General features: G+C 39.4%; 1 long non-coding RNA gene across 7 annotated transcripts; it reads right to left on the bottom strand.

Annotated features, from left to right (window-relative positions):
• Positions 1–90: 90 nt before the first annotated feature.
• On the bottom strand, positions 91–21,012 carry LOC114017296 (uncharacterized). Of its 7 annotated transcripts, none has more exons than XR_008731754.1 (4): positions 20,723–21,012; positions 19,797–19,996; positions 4,609–5,212; positions 91–2,151 (listed from the first exon to the last, which is right to left on the bottom strand). It is a non-coding gene; the product is annotated as an uncharacterized LOC114017296 (long non-coding RNA). The 7 variants fall into 7 exon arrangements; XR_003562261.1 differs by lacking the exons at positions 19,797–19,996; positions 20,723–21,012 and adding exons at positions 19,275–19,410; positions 19,558–19,790; XR_008731755.1 differs by lacking the exon at positions 19,797–19,996.
• Positions 21,013–21,050: the final 38 nt, after the last annotated feature.

Genomic DNA, 21,050 nt, shown 5'->3' with positions numbered 1-21,050 from the left:
ACTCATGGAGTCACATTGCTAATTACTGTTACTCTATTTTCATACTGTCACTTATATTGCATTTGTTTACCAACTCTTCCGGTCAATAAGTCACACCTATTAGAATGTTTTAATAGTGTTCAACAACTGTTTAGTGAAACTTCCAGTTGAACAGTATCCCATCCAGCATACCATTGGATATGACAATGAAAACAGTATCCAGGGGAGCAACAGGAATTACATTTCATGTTTGTTCTTCAGAAGACTGACTGATGCAATGCCTTGGTGCACTGGATGTTGGATTAGTGCAGTTGATAGCTTTTTCTCTGAAGGAAGGAAAGTAATCTTAAAACCATTGAAAAATCAAGCAAGACCGAAATGTTTAGGCTACAGCTGCTTCTATCAGAAAGCACAGCTGTGAAGTGACAAAAACTATATGAGGTGATGAAGTAAGGAATGCAAGTCAGGAGTTGCATTTCTTACTAGCTGTAGTAAAAGTTCAAAGCAGAACATCTAGTGAAATTGGGGCTGGGGGGGAGAAATCTATTGCAAGGGAATACTTTTACTGGGCGGGAATTTAGGTTGTCCAGTTAGTTGTCACGGCATATGGCTAAGAAAATATACCAGCAACAGACTGGAAGTTAATATGGATTACAATGATAGAGTGATTTTTTTAGAAATGCTATTTCAAAGTTCCTTTACATTTGTAAATGAAAGCTTATGCAGCAGTGTAGACCTGTCATATTTGCTTTCTGTATTGTTCCTTTTCTTTTCTCTGAAGCATTTGGTAAGTGTTATAAGTCACATGTGACAAATGGCATTTTCCTTCTTACTGATTAATTCTTTCTGTCAGCTGGAGCTGTGCAGGGGTGGGGAGAAGCATTTGGCGTTCAAATATACTTTCTCAAACAAGGTTACATGTGCTTAATGGTTGTTTTAATTAAGTTGCTTTTAAATCTGAGGAATAGATTAATATAATTGGGACATAATAGCTGTACTGAGGAACAGTCTCACAGCATAAGAACATTATGGGCAAAGTTGTTAAGTTAGTTGTAAAAGCCTCATTTTTCAGTGTCTATGATTCTTTACATGCAGGAAGATGGTGAGTATATTAATCCAAAATGTTAGAATGTTGATGGAAGGAGCTAGAATGGTTTGAAACATGGTTAATGTAAGTGCAAGTTATCCACTTCACTGTGAGCAAGTGAAGGATTTTGCAAGCAGTTTAACAGTTAATTTACTGCTGACTAAACAGCTGCAAAGCTGGGGGGTTTTTTTTGTATTAACAGAAGAATTTGTTCCACTAACAGTTTTTATTTAGTAAAGCAGTTATTTTTACTGAGAAATGAAAAAGCATTGACCACCTACCTTGGTCAAATTTATATATACACCACATTTAGCTGTTATGAAGATCTGTAGTAATAATGATGAGTATAGAAGTACTAGGGTCTGAAGGGATCTAAAAGAAGTCCTACAAATTTGGGACACAAATTAAACATGTGACAATTAAGCTATATGATGTGTTTTGCTGTGCTGCTGAAGTAATGACCTAATAAAGAATGGTGAAACAAATTATTTTCCCACTGTTAGGGGTGGGAATAAAGGCAGGGTGATTTGCTTAAGGTGTTGTTACAGGATGGCTGTAGCAGAGCTGGGAAACTGCACCTTGGCGTTCTGCATCCAGCTTAAGTCCCAGCTGGGTTCTTCTGTGTCACTGACTGCTGCTCAGACATAAAGAAAGCAAACACACTGTGAAGGTATCAGAATAATTAGAACTGAAGAGCCGCTTCCCAACAGTAAGTCAACTGACTGTATTTACTTGATTGCTATACTTGGCAAACGTCCCCAGGTTACCCCACATTTTCTTAAACATTGGATTGGGACACAGGTTTGGCCTGGAACACATCCCTTACACCGTGTATGCTCCTTCAGATATTGAATGTCCAAGTACACAAGCAACTTCTTTATCACTGTCTTCATTAAAAAAAACAATCAGCCTTACTTGAATTCAAGTACTTGTTTGGAAACGCTCAGTGCCTCTGTTCCCATTTTTAGAGATTTGGCTGGCTTTCTGCTCTTTCATGTCCTTCCACCTTCTCTTAGTTCCTTTTCACAACCAGTGCTTCTGTTTACTGATGTTTTCTTCAGCTCATGTTGTTGGGGATGTAAAAACTGTAGGAGTTATAAAGCATAGTTTGAAGAGACAAGCTCCAGGTGGAAGATTAGAAAACATTCTGCTAAGCCATTTAGTGGTATTTGCCAATGCACTTGGTATTATCTCAAATCTATTTCTAGCATATAGAACAAAATCCAACTTTAAGACTATACCAGCTTATATACTGTAATGTCTTTGGTAATAGTAAGCCTATGAGTAGCATATGTTCTGAGAGAATTTTGGGGACCATGTTTGTAGCGTTGTCCTTTATATACCCTTTGACAGCGATGTTATTCTGTCCATTCTGCAAAAACACTGTGCTAGCTCACAGCTGCCAGTAGAAGACAGCTGTGTGCTGGGAAGGTTGTTATTACATAAATGTTCTTGAAACTGGTTTACAGTTATAATGTATGTAGAAGAGCTAAATTTACCTCCTACAGTTTTCTTTTTTCATCTGTCTTTGTTTGGTTTTGTTCTGTGCCAGATTCTACCCTCTGTTCCTGTGAGTACAATGGCTACTAGCATCCTCTGCATGCAATCACCCAGGCACGTAACAAGATTGCAAGTACGTTCTTGGAGTACTATCTAGATACTGATGCAACTCTGTCCATTTTTATGATATGAAAATGTATCGTCTGTCTTTGAGCAAAGCCACAGACTGCAAGATCCCACGGAAGGACTCTATAAATAATTCCTGGCTTCCTTAGCTCTTAAGTTTCAACAGTCATCTCTGCCTTCCAGAGGATTTCTTACACCCTCTTAAGTTCTACATTTCAGTGTTTGCACCCATGAAAAGACCCAGGGCCTGCTTCTTGTGGAACTCAGGGCTACTTTTTAAATCTAGAGAAGAGACTTAGCAATGCAGCTCTTGCATTTTTGTAAAACAAATTCTGAAATCTCTGGCAGATCTCTGGAAGGATGTTTGAGTTGCTTTCTTTTATAGAGGTTACATCAACTTGGATTCTTGAAATGGCTGATGTAACGACCAGAATGATGGGACAGTGACCTCTCAGCAAGTCTGTGGGTGATACCAAATTGGGGGGAGTGGTTGATACACTGGAGGGCAGGGCTGCTACTCAGATGGACCTAGTCAGACTGGAAAAATGAGCTAGCTGTTGGGGAATCTCATGAAGTTCAGCGAACGCCAATGCAAAGCCCTGCATCTGGGCTGGCATAACCCCATGCAGCTGGACGTGTTGGGAACTGACTGAATGGAGAGCAGCTTTGGAGAAAAGGGGCTGAGGGTCATGGTGGACGAGTTGAATATGAGTCAACAGTGTGCTCTTGCAACATATGTGTCCAGCTGTATACTGGGCTGAATGTAACTGGTAGGTTTGGAGGGATGTGATTCTTCCCATCTATTTGACACTTGTGAGACTACATCTGGAGTTCTGTGTCTCATTTTAAGAAGGGCATTGATATGCTTTAGCAAGGCTCATGAAGGCCACCAAACTGTTCTGGGGAGCTGCAGCTCATGACATACAAGAAATAGCTGAGAGAGCTGCATTTACTCAGGTCTAAACATGATGGTGAGGGGAGGTCATACTGCTGTCTACCACTTGTAGAAAATACGGAGCCAGATTCTTCCCAGAGGGTGCACAAGAGGCAATGAGCACAAGTCACAACATGGGAAATTAAATACAGGAAACAAATTTATTTATTTATTTCCACAAAGGGATGGTCAAATACTGAAATAGCTTGCCCAGAGAGGCTGTGGAAACTCCATCCTTAGATATATTCATAACTCAACTGGACATGGCCCAAGCAGCCTGCTTTAATGGGACCTGCCTTGAGTGGCAAGTTGCACTGCAGACTTGCAGGAGTCCCTTACCACCTACGTGATTCCATGATTTTGTGATGTGATAGCAGATAGCTTCAAATTAGCAGTTCCACCCTGCCAGGCAGAGACTCCAATAGCACTTTTCCTTTTGCCTAAAGGTTTTCATGAAACTATGTCCTGAAGGGAGGGAAGGCAGTAGGCTTATTCTACTGCAATGAGAAATTTTTGCCATGTATCAGTGACTACTCTATGCAAATGCACAGGGGAATTCATCTGTACCGAATTCGAAGAGAGCCGAGACTTCACCTACTTTTATTATCTAGACAGCTTTGTCATAAAGCTAAGCAGTGCCCTTTTCATAAAGAACTACTTCCCTACCATTTTAACTCACTGTTCTGAAATTCCATTTCTATGCCTCTGTCTGTCCTTGTTGACCATTTCTGAATCTTCTTCCAGTTCTTACTGAGACAGGGGGAAGCTGCAGGATTGTATGCAGTATTCAAGGCAAAGACAGAACCTGGATTTATAGAGACTGAGCAGACTATGTTCCACCAAGATGGAAGACACAGAAATGCACGTTATGATTTTGTGTAACTTTTCCTTTTAGTATGCCTAGTGGCTCTTCATTGTCTCCAGATGTTTTAAATTGCTTAAAAATAAAATGCAGGTTTTTCATACCTGTTTATTTGCTCACCTCCTACTGTTTTGTTCTTCCATCCTGTCAACAGTGCAACACCGTATTGGCCTGGCCTGCTTGCGATATAGCTTGCCTTCATAATTTTTTCTGTTCCCGATGTCTGCCTCCTTGGCTGTGAAGAGTTTTATGGCAATTAGACACTTAGCAGAGGATAAACCCCCTAAGTTATGTGGCCATCAAAGGAAAGGCGGGTAGAATGTAGCCCTTATCTGTTCCAGGCTAATCAGCACAACAGCCATCTGTCTTTAAAACAGCTGAAATGGCATCCAGACTGTTTTGGGAACTGGGAAGTTACTGCATGTATTGTTGAGAGGCAAAAAAACCCTGGAAGCACTGAGGGATGGGGAGTGTTGGCATTAGCAAGAGCATTTATGAGTAGGAAAGAAGTGAATACCAGAAATCTGGTATCTTAAAGACATGTGGGATCAAAAAGAGGCTCAACAGTGCTGAAGAACTGAGTATGTGTCCCTTGTCAAGCAGGCTGTGGTTATCTTTGTTGGTAGATTGTCTCCCATCTTTGCTCGTAGCTTTTGCAGTGTGGTTGGGATGAGGAGTAAGTGAACCAGAGAATTGTCAGCACTAACATCATGATTTGCTATACCTGAAATAAAACAGATACTAGTGAGTCAAAAGATATAATAGCCATTTCCTGAGGAGCGTGCATACAGTGTAAGTGGTTTAAATATTTTAAATATGTTCAGTAAAATGTTTGCTTAGCTGCTATTGTTTAGCCACTAGCTGCTATTTCGATTTCCAGTGAGAAGCAAGGACTTCCATCTCAACAGAAGGTAAGAGTTTAAGTGCATTCTCAAATGTGGGCCGTCTGTCATGACGAACATGTTATTAAGTCTTCTATGCAGGCCTGTTTTCCACGGCATTTGGAAGGCAACAAACGCCATGGGTACTATATAATATAAACAGTTTAGAGTAATTTATGTATCCAGTAATTATAAAGACTTAAGCTTATGCTTCTTTGCAGTATCCATCATTGGCTTAAGAATACTTTTTCCTAAAACTGGAAAAGATTTTGTGATTCTACAGGCTTTTGTATTTCCTTAAAAGTGATCAGTTATCGACCAGAGAAGGCACGTTCAGGACGCTTCAGAGCAAAACAGTTGTAGACTTATTGTCAGGAAAAGCTAAGAAAACAGTTGAGTCTGAAGGTAGCTGCTGAAGTGAAGTCCCAGTAGCTTGTAAATATGACAGTGCTCAGGGAAGAGGATGATTCTTAATTCTGTTTACAGAGTTCAGTGAATCTTCAAAGACATACAGAAACGCTGCATAATTTCCACTGTACAAACTGAAAACTAGGACACCAGTGGGTTTGGCAGTCTCAAGCTTTGATTGTTCTTTTTGGTTTTGTTTTAATACAAGGAATATGACTGATCCAAACACATAAATTGCTTCCTTGGTTTTTTAAAAAAATACACAAATTCCTCATGGTGATAATGTGTTTACTGAATTTCATAGACAGCCACCTAGAAGAACTCTTGTCTGCAGGTCCTGTAACTAATAAAGCTCACACAATCCTAAATACATGGAGGGCCTCTATGCTTTAAAAAAAGAATGTATGAAGAATCTTGTTCCTATGTATAAAGTTTTTATAAGTTTCAACTGCATATGAGTTGCCATCATAAAATTAATACACCAAATGCTATAAACGACCCAATTTGTACTAGCAGTGATGGAACCATTATCCTCCTTGTATTTACCACACAGAGTAAGGCAGTTTGCTGTACTGTGTGTACCGGGCCTTGCCACCTGGCGTCACGATGTGCAAGACAGCAAGAAAACATGGGAGCAAGAACTCAGTCATAGTAAAGCTTTAAAAAGAATAGTTTCCTCTTCAACTGTTAGATACGTAAATCTTGCTAAATGGATTTAAATTCTTTAAAGCACTTATCCTAAAATATATGTAGCATCAAGTCACAGGTGATCTCAAGGATCAGCAGTCAAAAGATGACTAGTCACAAAGCAGTTCATTCCTCTGAGGCCACCTTTGGTAACTTCCCAGTTTCAAATTTACGTTACAGCTTTCACTCATTACCCTTTCAGAGCTCGCACAAATAAACAGACAGATTCTCAAATAGCCATTTTACAGTGATCATGAAGCTCTTTCAGATGGCAAGTACTAAACGTATTTGTACCTTTTTATAGAGTAAAACTTAGTGCATTCTAATTTTTTATATATTAGTTATAAATAAACTCAGTTATTTCACCATCAGTATTCTCATCTAAATTATGCTGCATGGTAGATATTTTGTCTAGCTTTGTTTTGTGACTATGGCACCCCAAAAAATAGGAATAATATGGTGCTGCATACAAAATTTTATGTTGACCATATTCAGATTATCTTTTAAAATAAAGAGTTTATGCATACTTGACACTTTTACTTCACAGAGCAGAACAGTACTCCATACATGGAGTACTCTGAATTTTATGTGTGGTCTGCACATAAGATCTACATACTTGAACGTAATGGTGATTTGCTATTGCTGTGAGAATACTAACCTTTTAGTTTCCTAATTGTTTGGAACTCTTTAATGCCATGTTAATGTTTCCATGTTGCTGTAGTTATTTCTGTTCTCAGAAAGAGGAAAAGATAAACCCTTATTAGTTTATGGACCATGTAATCCCTAGGAAGGATTTGCCAGGAACAGATAATCTTTGCTTGTGTCCAAACCTTATTTAGAACGGAGGGTCAAGGCAAGGTATACCCAAACTTAATTACATAAGCAATTCTAATTAATATTTATTCTGTAAAATATCATACTGAATTTTTAATTTGTGCTTTCTGACAACCACCAAAAAAAACACCTGTATAATATTTATTTTAAAAGGAAAAAGTCAGTACTGTCCATCACTTTTTCAAATGCATGGGTGTTCGAGGATAATTGTGTGCTGAGATGCTGCTGAAGGTTCACTTTCTTCACTTCAATCAAGTAGCATTTTCATTTATTAATTTTTGTTGAAGCAACAGATAGTTTGCCTATGGATGTGTGCAAACATGTTTTGCATATGCATGCAATGAAGTAGAATTAAAACGTAAAGCAGAGCAGTTGATTCTCTGTAATGACTTCAGCCTGGATCCTAAGGAAAGGAATGCATCTTCCTTTGGACAGAAAGTAAGCACTAAATAACATAACCACTAAATGATCACTTCGTCATATAAAGAAAGAAGTATTTTGTACCATAGCACATATACTGCATTCCCCCTTCAGTTTTCTGTAATGTGCATAATTAGCTGATTATCCTGCGACTGGAAGGATTGGGATTAGGTGGGTCCTTTTATGATCATTATGACTGCAAGTTGAAGGAAGAGGAGGAGCTGCAGCAGTCCTAATTTTACTTGAAATACTGGCCTTAGGAACTTCTGTGAGAACACTGAGCAGCACAATCCCTTAGAGAAGGGTTGCCATTGAAACAAGTGTAACTGTTTACTGGTAGGGATTTTTAGGGTCTTTGAGTTTTGTTTTTCATCACTTGGTTCTGGCCTCTGCCCATCACATTTTCTTCTTCAGCTTCTTAAATCACTTGTCGTTTATTCAAAGACCTGAAGGTCAGATCATCTCATCTGACTTGTATTCCATAGGCCCTGAAATTTCTTGTACCAGCCCAAGTAATTTCTCTTTGAGCAAGGCATATTTTCTATCCACTTAAAGCATATAATTAAATTTGGAGTCACACAATTTTAGAAGATAAGGAACTTCCTGTTCTGTTAACAGAACATCTTGTAAGGGGCCTGTGGCCAGAAAAAAGTTCCATCAAGAGTAGGCACTAGAAGCAGAGATGGGACAGCCTGATTAGGGTAGGGTTTAAAACTGACTGACTTAGAGTAGGATGGGACTATGCATGTTTGAAGTGGCTCATATTTTTATAGTAAAAATAAGGTTTAATAAAGACAAACTTTTTTGGTGGTTTATTCATTAAAATATTTGTTAGAGGTAATAATTTGGGAGAGCATTTGAGAAAAGGAAGGAATGGCAATAAGTTCAATATTAGATGTTTCAACTGACAACCAAAGTAACTTTAGTCTTGAGAAAATACAAATAAAGTGTAAACGATATTTACTACAGGTTAGGTTCTGTCCTCAGTTAAACCAGCACACTCCTCCTGTCTCTAAAAGGTAACAAAGAAAAATGTGTAAAACTCTCTGGTATCTCAGATTCAACAGTTTACAGAAGAACATACATTTTCATGTAAACAATCACTGCAACAGCTGCCCAGGTTTAAAAACTGAAAGCTTAATCTTACAAATTTAAATAACGAGACCCAGGATAACCTAAGCTGTATACAAAGTGGCAAGGTGGAGAATAAACTTGGAAAAGCCTAGCTCCTTCTCTTATTTTCTGTCCTTTAAAGTGCTAGAGCTGCTTATTTTATCAAGAGCAATGCTGTAGTTTTAAAGAAAGGCTGACATGCCCAAACTATATGTATGTAGAAAAACCTCAGAAGGCAGGCAACATTTCCTTTTAAAATAACTTCTAACAATGACTTAGCATAATTACACATGCTCCAGACTGAGGTCTGGAAGGTTAACTCGCCCGTCAATTTAAAACCGCCTTTTGTGTACAGCCAACGGGTGGGGTGCCGCGCTGTGGAGTACAGCATGGGAGTTAAAACCCACCCATCTAAGGCTTGGTCGGAGTCTTACAGCATACAAGCTCAAAACTACAAACACAAATGCAAAACTTTTCTTGAAGCACAAGTGGTTGGAAACACAAAAATGGATTTAAAAAACATTTAAAGAGCATGAAATAAATGAAAAGTTGTAAAGGTATGAGAAACAGGAGGACTCTGCCTGTTGTAGCAACTTCTGTCTTAATGGCAGTGCAATTCTGTTGCAATTGCAATTGTTTCCTAAAAACATTCCTTTCTTACTTCATGTATCCTGCCTTGTAATACCCATGTGCACTAAGATTGTTGTGAAAGGTTTTGCAGCTCCATTATTTGTAATGGCCACTGTAAAATGCCAGCTCCTCTGGATTCTCTTCCATGCTTCACAAAAAACTCTGTGAAATTAAGTATATTGTGCTAGTCTACTGTCATGGAACTCTTATCGCTTCTGAAATCATGTATATTTATAGGAGTAATTAGTACATACCTAGATGCTTACAGTACAACTCACAGCTGCAGTTGTGTCAGCACTACTACATTAGGCAGTGGTAACATAGTAGTTTATGGAGCAGTATGCATACTGGGTAATACTGACTCTTTCAGATGAGAAGAAAATGCGCTAACCTTATTTTTCCAGGTATTCTTCAGAATAATTCCCTGTGGAATCACTAACTTCCAATGACTGTGTTTATATAGCAAGTTTAGTGGTAAATAATCAATGAAACCCCTGAGATTTTATAATAGAGTCGTATCGGTTTGAGTACCAAGATGCTGGACTGAGGGATGCAATGTATGATTAATGAAAGAAAATACCTTCTTAGGGTGTTAATGGCAGCATTCGTAGCATCACAGGATGGTTTGGGTTGGAAGGGACCTCAAAGATCACAGAGTTCCAACCCCCCTGCCATCAGCAGGGACACCTCCCGCTACAGCAGGCTGCTCAAAGCCCCATCCAAAGCATTTTCATGCTTTTCTGCTCTACTTCTATGATTTCCTTAATATGTTAATCCTCCTAGTTTGACACACAACAATTAAAATACTGTTTTGAAATATTTTTCTTTTGATAGAATCTCAATTATGAAGTATTCTGGGTTTCTTTCTGATTTGAAACAAAGAATCTGCTCCTTCATAACAGAAGTGAAAGGAAAACGTACAAGTTTCTAATATCTAGTTTTGACACACTTTTTTAAAGTTTCAGTTGCTGAAAGAAGACTCCTCTCTCCCCTGCCCTCTGAAAAAGTTGTATTTTGCATCCTGTATTTCAGTAGTGATTGTAAAGAAAACACAAAAACCCTCTAATCAGTTTGATGCTCAGCCATATAAAACCAGAAATAAAGTAGAACAGAAATGCCTCAGCTAACTTTGCTCTCCTTTGATTTTCTGTCAAAAGTATTTTCTTTGAAAGAACCTAGTCAAGTCTGGCCATGCCTTATTTAAAACTTTATTTAAAGTCAGTCAGGTTTTCAGTTTATATGTAAAACTGTTAGCTTTGTAATGTGGCTTTTGTTTCACTAGGTTTTAGGAGACAGGTTATCAAAATTATTTTGGTTTTCAGTATGGTCTCCAACATGAAGTAGAATGATATAAAGCAAAAAAGTAAACTTTACTGTTAAGGACTTGAAACTCCAATTCCTTGGAATGTGCCACAGGTAAACCTGAAGAATTCCTTTAGTACATTTTTATAGTCAGTCAGCTTGAAAATACTTTGCTATTTTTAATAGTGGTTATAAACCTGAGTTTTGGATGACTGACTGACCTTTTGGAATAAGGATGACAGTTAAGACCCGCTGATGGGATAGCTGCTTTTACTGTTTGCAGGAATTAAGGTACTGGTCCACAACTGAGCATTGTCGTGGCTGGTTCTCTCTGAGAAGGGGCTGAGCTTCCTCCATAGTATATGGAGAGGGTTAAGTGTTCCTAAGAGCCAATATGATGATCGGGGACTTTCTATTTTAGACATGTGAATATAGCAAAGCAAGGCAGAGACGTGTAACATTTAGCCATTTTGACATAAGACTGCAGGGAAGCAGACACAGTGCCAACGTGTTAATAGCTTTCAGGATGAGAGAGACAGTTTAGAGGCTCTGAAGAGATTTAACCTACTTAGCTCACCTACGAAAAGATAATCTGATTGCCAGATTAGAGGTTTGTAAGGAACTACTGCCTCCACTCTTTCTGTTGAAATTGTGAAAAGAATTAGTGTCTCTTAGCAACAGAGAAAGAAACACACACCAGTGACACTCTAGCTTGTGATTAGGATACCGGACTGCAAAAAGAGAAAATCTGGCTTGATCCCCGCTTGTTTATGCAAAGGTCTCCTGCAAAACTTCCTTCAGAGAGATCGTTCCTGCAAAGAGCACTCTAACTGGCCAAGTGCATGTCTGTGTTAGCATTTTAGTTTGGCTCAGAAATGAGCCAAATTGATTGTCCCCAGGTACTGTGCTTTGGTTCATTTTAGAGTCATCTCAGAGCACGTGACCTGGATTCCCTTGGGAGAAAATTAGACAGGAAGGTGTGCTCCAACCCGTATGTTCAGACCAAAGCTATTGCAAAGTAAAACCCCTGAAATGTGCATTGGTGCTGAGCATTTGACATCCACGAAACTTTTGCTCTACAAATGGGCCTCTTTTGGACTAGTCTGCTTGGCTGAAGTAGGCACGAGTATGTGCAAAGACAGGAGAGTCAGCATACACCTTGCTCCCTGGCCTCTCTGGGACAACTCTTATTAAATGTACACTCGAAGAAGTCACACTAATTTAACTTTTACATTACTAAGAGATTGAAACCTTCTAGATCTTGGCAAAGCTAAAAAAAAAATAATAAAATAGGTTTCTTTGCTATTCTGGCAGAGAACTCTCCCTGCATAGAGAGGTATTTTTCCATTCTGCCTGTGTTATTTGCTAAAGCCCACTCTTTAACGGAGTTAATTATAAACCACTGTTTTCCCCTCCCACGTCTTCTTTATGGGTAGATTTAAACCTCATATATAACCTGTGCTAGAAAAGAGATCAATTCACTTTACCCATATTGCATCTTTTCAGTTACACTAAAATTCTCTAGCATTAAACATTTGTTGTGGTTAACCTCTAAATATAAAGCCAAGCAAATACGGACAGGACTACAGAGGTGAAAAATCAAGATACTGAATCTAACAAAAAACTCCAGCTCTAAAGTACAGCTACAACAAGCATTATATGTTGAATAAAACACTTCCTGAGATTCATGCTTACAGTAGATGCAGTCATAATCTCTGTCTTCCAAAGGAAGTAATCAGACACACCTTACACTGTTAAATTAATCAGCACAGCCAGTTACAGAAAATGATAAAATTAAGACCTGATGTAAACAGATGAAGTTCATGATAATGGGTTAGCTAGTTACAACAGTGGTGTAAATATTATATTAGCAAATAGGGCAGAAAATAGGTGCAATTTTCCTCAGCTTTATCTGCAATACCTGTTTAGAATGTACAAGTAAGATAACAGTATAGAGAAAATGGAATAGAATGAAATGATCCAATAAATTAAGTGGGCATAGATTGCTACATTTAAACCTTCTTAATCACAATAAATAATAAGATTATTTCTAAAGGGTAGGAGAAGTCCTGATATTATTTTCTTTAGGAAAACTGTAAACACTAACATAATATTAACAAATCAAAAATTAATAGCTTCTCGGAAAGAAAGGAGTTGACAAATTAATACCTTCATGATGTGCTTTCCTTGAATCCCTGAAGTAACTTGATACATATAAACCAGTATCTCATTTTTCAAGAGATGTTCTGCACTCTCAGCAAGTGTCCTTAGCTCACTGGACATGAAATAAGGTGCTGTGAGAACTGCCCGCAGAACTACCTGAACTTCTGGCTACTCATTACCCTAGCCAAAATTACCTATAATTAGCTGGACTGGATCAGGTATCATTAAACCAAGAACTGAAGCGATGTATATGATTCCTATTGAAATACAACCTTTACATCCAGACAGATACATTTGTCTGATAGTGAATTTTGCAAATGTGTGACTCCCTTAAGAAAATGGTAAAGCACCTTAAAAGATTTACAGATCTTAAGGGTATGCAATGTCAAGGCTCAGTAAGCTGGAAAACTGAAGTTAATCTAGCGAGAGCTTAGAAAGCAGCACTCTTATTTGTATCAGTGTCTCAAATGTATTTACTCTTTAGTATTTCTTGTCTGAATTAATACAAAATGCCCTACATCTTCCATTTCATTTTTAAATCACATTTTCAAAGCTCTCTGTATGGCTCTGCAAATTAACCTTGAATTTGCTAGTCCAGCAACAAGTTCTGTTTGCATATTTTCATACTTTGGACAACTAACACTTAGGAAGGATGTATTAGCTTGGCATCTTCATTGTGATGGTTAAAGATTTAACTACTGCATTTTTGGGACAGTGAACTTGAAGAGTGGGTTTGGGTAGCTGCTCTAGGGGCACTTTCAGGTATGGCTTCATGTGGTTCCAGTTTTGCCATTCTTTCTGTTTAAACTGTGTGACAACATCAGGAGACAGTCTAAACTGTAATATCACCGATAGTCTGAGAGGCACGTCTGGGGTTTTTTTCCCTTTTTTTTTTCCTTTTTCTTCTCCCTGCCGAAGTGAGGTGGTGCATTTTGATTTGTTTCCAAACACACTGAGGGGTCTGAGTAACTTAGGGAGTAAAGGTAGCTGGGGGCAGAGTGGGGGCAGAGATCCATCTCCCACATGCCCATCATAACCCTTGCTACTCTTAAGAGAAGGTTAAAAGCAGAGACTGGCACTCCCTCCCCTCCACTTTCTTTTTCCTGGCTAACAGAAGATCTCCAACAGGTCACCCATTTTGAAAAAAATGGTTCTCTTTTCCGTTCGCATCCTTATTAGACCAGTCATCCACAACCTCCTCACACTGCAAGATACTATACTCCTGATTATCCTCTGAGGCTACTCATAAGGCCCGAAGCTAATGTTCATGATGGTGACTGCCATTAACAAAGTTCAACTAGCTCCACTTAGTACATCCGTTTTCTGTGTGCTAAAATACTGTGCTGAAATGGCTTCTCTTTTCTTTTTGTAATTCAAGCCCTTTCTCGTTTGGAATCTTCCAGCCTAAAGGAACTGTTACTTTCCTACTTTGTGTGAGCCCGGTAGGGCACGCAGCAGGGCACCCGTGGGGCTGCGGCTCCCCAGCGGTGGGGCTCTGCCTCCCCAGGGTTGTTTTGCTGTGGATTACGATTGAGACATTGAAACAAACCCAAGGTCCTCTCTATTGTATACTAGTATTTATTTTTTACGTAACGGATATGACTGATGGGTTTCTACACTAACTCCTATGCAAAAACCCACAGGTGTTTCATTGGCTTCAACAATTTCCAACAATGTTTTAACAAGCAAGAAATCTTAAATTAATAAAAAAAGCTAAGTAGTTTCCTAAAGAAAATAAAAATATTCATAACTAACATCAGGCTCATATTGTAAAAGTTATAGTTTTAACTTGCCTTGTAGCTGTTCTCCAAATACCCTGCTGCTCGTCCACCACCATCAATTTCTTCATGATAGCAGAAATCACTTCTCTGCTAGGGCATTACCTTTGTATGCCAACAGTAAATGAGCTATATCTGAAGCGTGGTGGTTAGAATACCGAGTCACAAAACTTTGCAACATGCCATTTGTGTAGGAACATATTGTTATGCTCTTTAGCTCAATTCTAAAGATAACTAAATAATATATAGACCTCTAAGAAAGAATAAACAAAAAAGTCAAAAAACCTGCCAAAACTCTTTCTACAGAGGTAACTGTTGCCTAGTATAGGATATTCTGTTTTTGTATGGCTTTCAAAAATAAGAGTATAGATTGATGTGTTTGTTGTTTAAAAAGCAAACAAAAAAATTAATCTCATTTTCAAGGGTCAAGCCCATAATCTGACTTGCAACTGCTGGAAATGGCAATGTACAAAAGGAAAAGCTTTTGCTGCTTCAGTAATGCAGGGAGTTAGGGTTTTCAGCAGCATGGTATGCACACGATAGAGCAGATAAAATACCACAGATTTTGTAACTTGCATGCAATACTCAATGTTTTACCATGGAGATATTAAGAATCCACCACTATCAGCCAAAATAAAACCTAATACTGGCAATCCTCTTGGTGGGAGTCCTCCTTCATGCACTGGCCAGCCACAAAAATGTGCAATAGATCTACCTATTTTGGTCAGAGTGATGCTCACACATCTCTGGGTATCCTAAGCAAAAGAGGTGTCAAGTACTGGCAGAAAATAAAACAATATTGTGGGCACCCCAGAAAAACAAGCAAAAGCCCCATCAACTGCATACTGACTTTTAGAATGGATTACGTTAAACTATATTTAATCTACACATGATTATTTAAAATAAAGGGCATTATTTTGGTTAAGTCACTTGCCTTTGGAAGGGAACTGTTCATAATTTAATTCAGGTCCGTTTTCTGCAGGTTTCTCTTCTCGTAAAGATATAATATGGCTCCACTGTTTCAATCTGCTTAATTCAGGTCAATACTCCCGAGAATGCCTTCACCAAAACAGTTCTGCATTTCATATTCTTGTTTTGTACAAAGCTCTATCTTGGTGAACTATTTATAGAACTTATATAGATATTTTTTGTTATTGAATATTTCCTTTGGTAGTAGCTAAAACATATATATATTCATGTCTGACCAAAACTGACTGTTTTTACAGATGATAAAAAAAATTGTATTTTTTTAAATTTACCATTTTAACTATTCAGGGAGATTTTTTTTTTCCTTCCCAAAATACACATGGGAGTTGGAATAAGTATATATTCCATATCTAGTTATATTCCATAACCACTAGAAAAAAAGCAATGTCATTGCATATATATATATATGACATAGAATTCTGGGTCTGGGAAAGAAACGAGGCCTTGAATCAAATTAAAAAAGTAATTCAAATCAGTCAAAACATCAAAACCAAAACAGTTTTGAAGGGAATACATTCCTGGAATGATCTCTACACAGAAATAACTTATTTACATCAGAAATTCCAGTGAACTGTAATCCTAATGTCAGAAAGCGTTGCAAGATAAGAACTTCAGATGCTGCATATACAGGAATGCGCTGAAAAAAACTTGTCTTCCACTTAAGTAAAACTATCATTCACAGCTTTGTAATCCTCCTGATCAGGGAGCACATAATAAATATGGGTTCCAAAGCAATTTACTTTATAACATGTGAATTAGAAAATTCAGACTGGTTTTGTTGTGTTTTCTCTCCAAAATTTTTTTTAGAGTTCAAGAGAAGTCCCTTTCCTTGCTTTGTTTTGCAAGCTAGTTGTGGGGAAAAAAATGTTTAAAAAGCTGGCCATGTTTTTGAAAAAGGTATCTGCAAAAATGTCTTAATTTCCATTTTCTCTAAAGTGCCAACTCTTCCTTAGCTCAAAATATCACTTTACTTAAACAAGGGAATTCACAAAAATTAACTACTCAATCATAAAACTTAAAATATTATATAATTTAAGATAAACAAAAAGGAACACATCTTCTTGTGCAGTAATGCAGTGGAAAGGATAGAATATGTATTTTCTTCTTAGTAACTAGTATTTAAAAAAATCTATGATTGCATGTTTTTCAGGCTGTAGCTTGGCTGAATCTGAAAACAGACATGAACACAGCAAGCCTGGAAGACAGGACGAACCAGTGGCGGAGCAACAAAAACTCTGGGTCTCCAGCCTTCCAGCACCTCAAGGGGCCAACAGAAAAGCTGGAGAGGAACTTTTTACAAGGGCATGTAGCAACAGGCCAAGGAGGAATGGCCTTAAACTGAAAGAGGGTTGATCGAGATGAGATATTGGGAAGAAATTCTTCCCTGTGAGGGTGCTGAGGCGCCGGCACAGGCTGCCCAGAGCAGCTGTGGGTGCCCCATCCCCGGCATGTCCAAGGCCAGGCTGGACAGGGCTGGGAGCCACCTGGGTGGGTGGGAGGTGTCCCTGCCTGTGGCAGGGGGCTGGGACTGGGTGATCAGTGACTGAATCTTGCAGTACAGTTTGGGTATTCTTGGAATGCATGACACAGTTCTTCAGTTTAAACACTTCTTTGAATAACTAATGAGTTAAAAACACTGCTATCCTAAGGAATTTCAGTCAGGAAGAGAAAATCATTATAAAATCACAACTGTTGTCATTTACCTCAAGTTAATAAATATATAGACAGACATAACAGAATGGTAACGAGCATAAAGATGAAAAACATAGCTATTACTTAGTAACAGTGACAATCTTACAAGATTTTTATAATTTTGAAGAGAATAATCCATGTTAAATTTGCTTTATAGGGAAAAAGGCTGCTCATGCCAGCCTTTCATTTTCCCTTCGGTTAGCCTTAATCAACAAACCTATTGCTGTAACCAACTTGTTGAAATAGCAGCTGTCAAGCATGTCAATCTATTTTGCAAATGTTCTGACATGAATATGAATGAAGTTTAGGGCTGTCCACAGAACAATGTGAGTAATTACAACTGCAGTGCTTATAAATAGTATGTTTTAGTGCTTTGTAATGTGCCTAGTTAAATAAGATGATCTTGGTTTCTGCTGTTTTCATTGTGACTTAATACTGCAACTTCTGCCACTTAAGTGCTGCGTAATTCAGTTTATTTCTCTCATATATTATCTTCTGAGGTCTTTGTCTATTTCAGGACACTGTTCAAAGCCATTTTGCTGTTGCCAGCACAGCTGTTTGCATGGCTGCAAGGTGAACCAGATCAGGGAGCCTTTTAGTTGAAACGTGACCCCTACGGTTCTCTTGTGCCAACTCCCTACTGCACCCCCCTGCCCTGCCCCAAATTCTAGCACTTGAAAAAGAAAGAGGGCAAGAGAGGTGTAGGAACATAAGAAGTATTATGATGGAGAAGCTGTGTCACAGCTTCTGCTGCCAAGTAACCCATCCTGACCTGCACAATTCCAATTTCTGATTAAACAAACAAAACAAAACAAAAAAAAGGAGTTGCAATAGCTGGTTTGAATTTAAGGTAAAAGTAATGAAAAAAGGATAATGGGACACAGGTAACAACTGTTGTTCAGACTGTATCTTTCAAGATTTTATAGGAATGTACTTTTAAAGGAGAGTCTCCTAAATATATGGCATTCTAAATTTAAAATCTAGACTATGATAGCAAAAACACAAATAAAAGGTGACAAAATTTCCCTGGGATTTAAAAATAAACATATCAGAAATTAAAATACTTCAAATGTAGTGATACATATTACAATTTCACCATAGCCTGTCCTACAATACGTTAGTCTGTTTTTTCAGCTTGAAACTTGGGATATAGAATGCCCTTAATGCAACTTTGAGGAGGTTTTTGGTCAGTGTTATAAAAGCAAATAAAACATGCTTCTTACTAATAATTTCACCATAGTGGCTAAGTTTATCACAGAACACCTGTTGTTCTCCAAAGTGTGGAAAAGCTCTGTAACTTCTAGTTATACCTAGTACCTTAATTTTCTCCTTCATAATTAATGATGTCAAATAATTAACTCTGTTTGTTCAAGATCATCAGTACAAACAGTGATGAAACATCTGTCATCTTAAAACTCCTTTTAATATGGCAGAAGGGTAATTCTCCAAGACAGCAACTGCAAGATTGTCTAGCTGACTTTAGCCATGTTCTAGCAGTATACCAGGGTAATTCCTTTTTGATACATAAATACATTTCCAAATGCCTTTAAAAAAAATTTTAAGCTCTCTCACACACAACAGTAACGAAGTTCCATTCTTCATCACAGTATAACTACATCAGCAGTTGAAATTGTCAAAAAAATTATTGGGTAAGTTTATGTAGGCTTTCACAAGTAATATTTTAAAATGAAAGGTAATGAATTTCTGTAAAAGGATTAATTGTCATCAGTTAACTCATGAAAAGTTACCTCAAGATGGTTTAACTACTATTTTTTTCCTCCGAGCAGTTATTATATCATGTAATTAATATAAACAAGGAAGATAATTACTTGTTACTCTTCTGAATTTAAGTTATATAAAAGCTAAAAATATTACTTCCCCAAAAACTTACTTGGTTAGGTGTTTATGTTCTTTATCTTGTCACAATCTCAAGGTATTCTGCACATCTTGTACCCATCAGTGAAACCGTGACTTTACAGCTCCCACTTTAACACCGCGCCATGGCAGACACAGCTGTGCTTCTAAATCTGCTTTATAAGATAGAACTTGTTATACCACCCCAGTATGTGACAGCTTGGCCAATAACCTCTTAATTCTAACACAAAACTTACTTTGTTTACCAAGTATTTGATAGGTAGGGTATTTGTATAGAATTTTTAGTACCTTAACTTTACCTGATGCAATTTGCAGACTCACTTTTGCAGTCTGTATTACATCTGAAACATTCCTAAGATCAGTCAGCGCATCAGTGGAGTTTTCAACAAGCCATTCTCTAAAGGTGAACACTATGTAGCCAATCCTAAGAGCAGGCTTAGAAAAATCAGCAACGTGATTATATAACACCTATAAATCGAAAGGATTAACAGCTAGGATTAATATTTTCATCGTGTTACTACCAGTGGAAAGATTTTACCTCAGCAATGGTTGTTCTGGGCGAGAATGATCACGCTGCTTCCTTTAGGCTGCTCAGTGTTCAAATAATTGCCAGCTGGAACTGGATAAGCCTTTTAACCATTTTTATGGTCCATTTCATAGTTTATAACCCATGAGCATAGTTATTGTTCTGTGCATGATTTTTTTTTACTTTTTGTTCCTCTTGCCCCGCTGTAGCTCCTGCAGTAAGCAAAAGCCCTATTCTGCGTTAAGCCCTTCGGGACTTTTAAATTTCATCCTGTACACTTAAGCACTAACTAATTAACATGTGACTGCTGCCATTACATTGTTGCTTGGTTTCAGAACCCAGCTGACAGGCCAGCGCGGTCGGTAATTACACGCGGTGGCAGCGGGACGCCCCCTGCGCGGTTCTGCCGCACGGGCTACGCCGCCGTCTCACGCGGGCTTTTTATATTTTGTTTCTGGGGCCACCCGTACAAGACCGGTCAGCTGCACCACCGACAGTGTCATCATTAACGCTAATGCACGAGAGGCATTAATTAGCACGCCTCGCCCCGCGCGTGTGCGCGGCGGGGGAAGCGGCAGCCCCCTTCACGGTCCGGCCGACGGGCGTTACCACCCGGCAGCGGTGCCTGCACAAGCGCGCTGCGGGAGCTCCAACGGCCCGAGGGGCGCCGCCGGCCCCCGCCCTCGCGGGCACCCACCCGGGGGGGGGGCGGGCACAGCCGGGCCCCGTTGCCCGTCGCCCGTCTCGCACGGCCGCGGCGCACAGCCGGCCCCTGGCGCTCCGCCCGCTCGGTACCGCCTCCCCCGGGCCCGGACCCGCCGGGTCGGGGCCCGTCATAGAGCCCCGGGGCGCGATGCCCCGCCGGCCCCGCACGGGGCGCGCACACCGCCGGCGCCCGCCGCCGGCCCCACAGATGCGCAGTAGCACCTGCGCCGTACCGGAACAAACGGCTGACGTCACCGGCATCCCATAGGGCGCCGCGAGCAGGCCGCCTACGTCAGTCTGTTTCCGGGACAGCCAAGGGAAGGTTTAAACGGTCGCGGCGGCGCTTCCGAAGCGCGGCAGCTGCCGGGCTCAGTCATGGCGAGGACGCTACTTGTCCCATTGCCACACGGGGCGCTGGGGGGGGGGAGCCCCGCGTTGCCGCCCTCTGATGAAAAAGGGGGCGGGGACGCTAGGCAGCCAGCTAATCAGCAGCAAAGAATTCCTTGGGAGCCACCAATCAGAAGAGCCTGTTTCCAAAATAAGGGTGACGAGCCAATGGGG

The sequence above is a fragment of the Falco cherrug genome, chromosome 4 (assembly GCF_023634085.1).
Source record: "Falco cherrug isolate bFalChe1 chromosome 4, bFalChe1.pri, whole genome shotgun sequence".
Classification (NCBI taxonomy): Eukaryota; Metazoa; Chordata; class Aves; order Falconiformes; family Falconidae; genus Falco; species Falco cherrug.
This window is presented reverse-complemented; position numbering and strand designations above follow the sequence as displayed.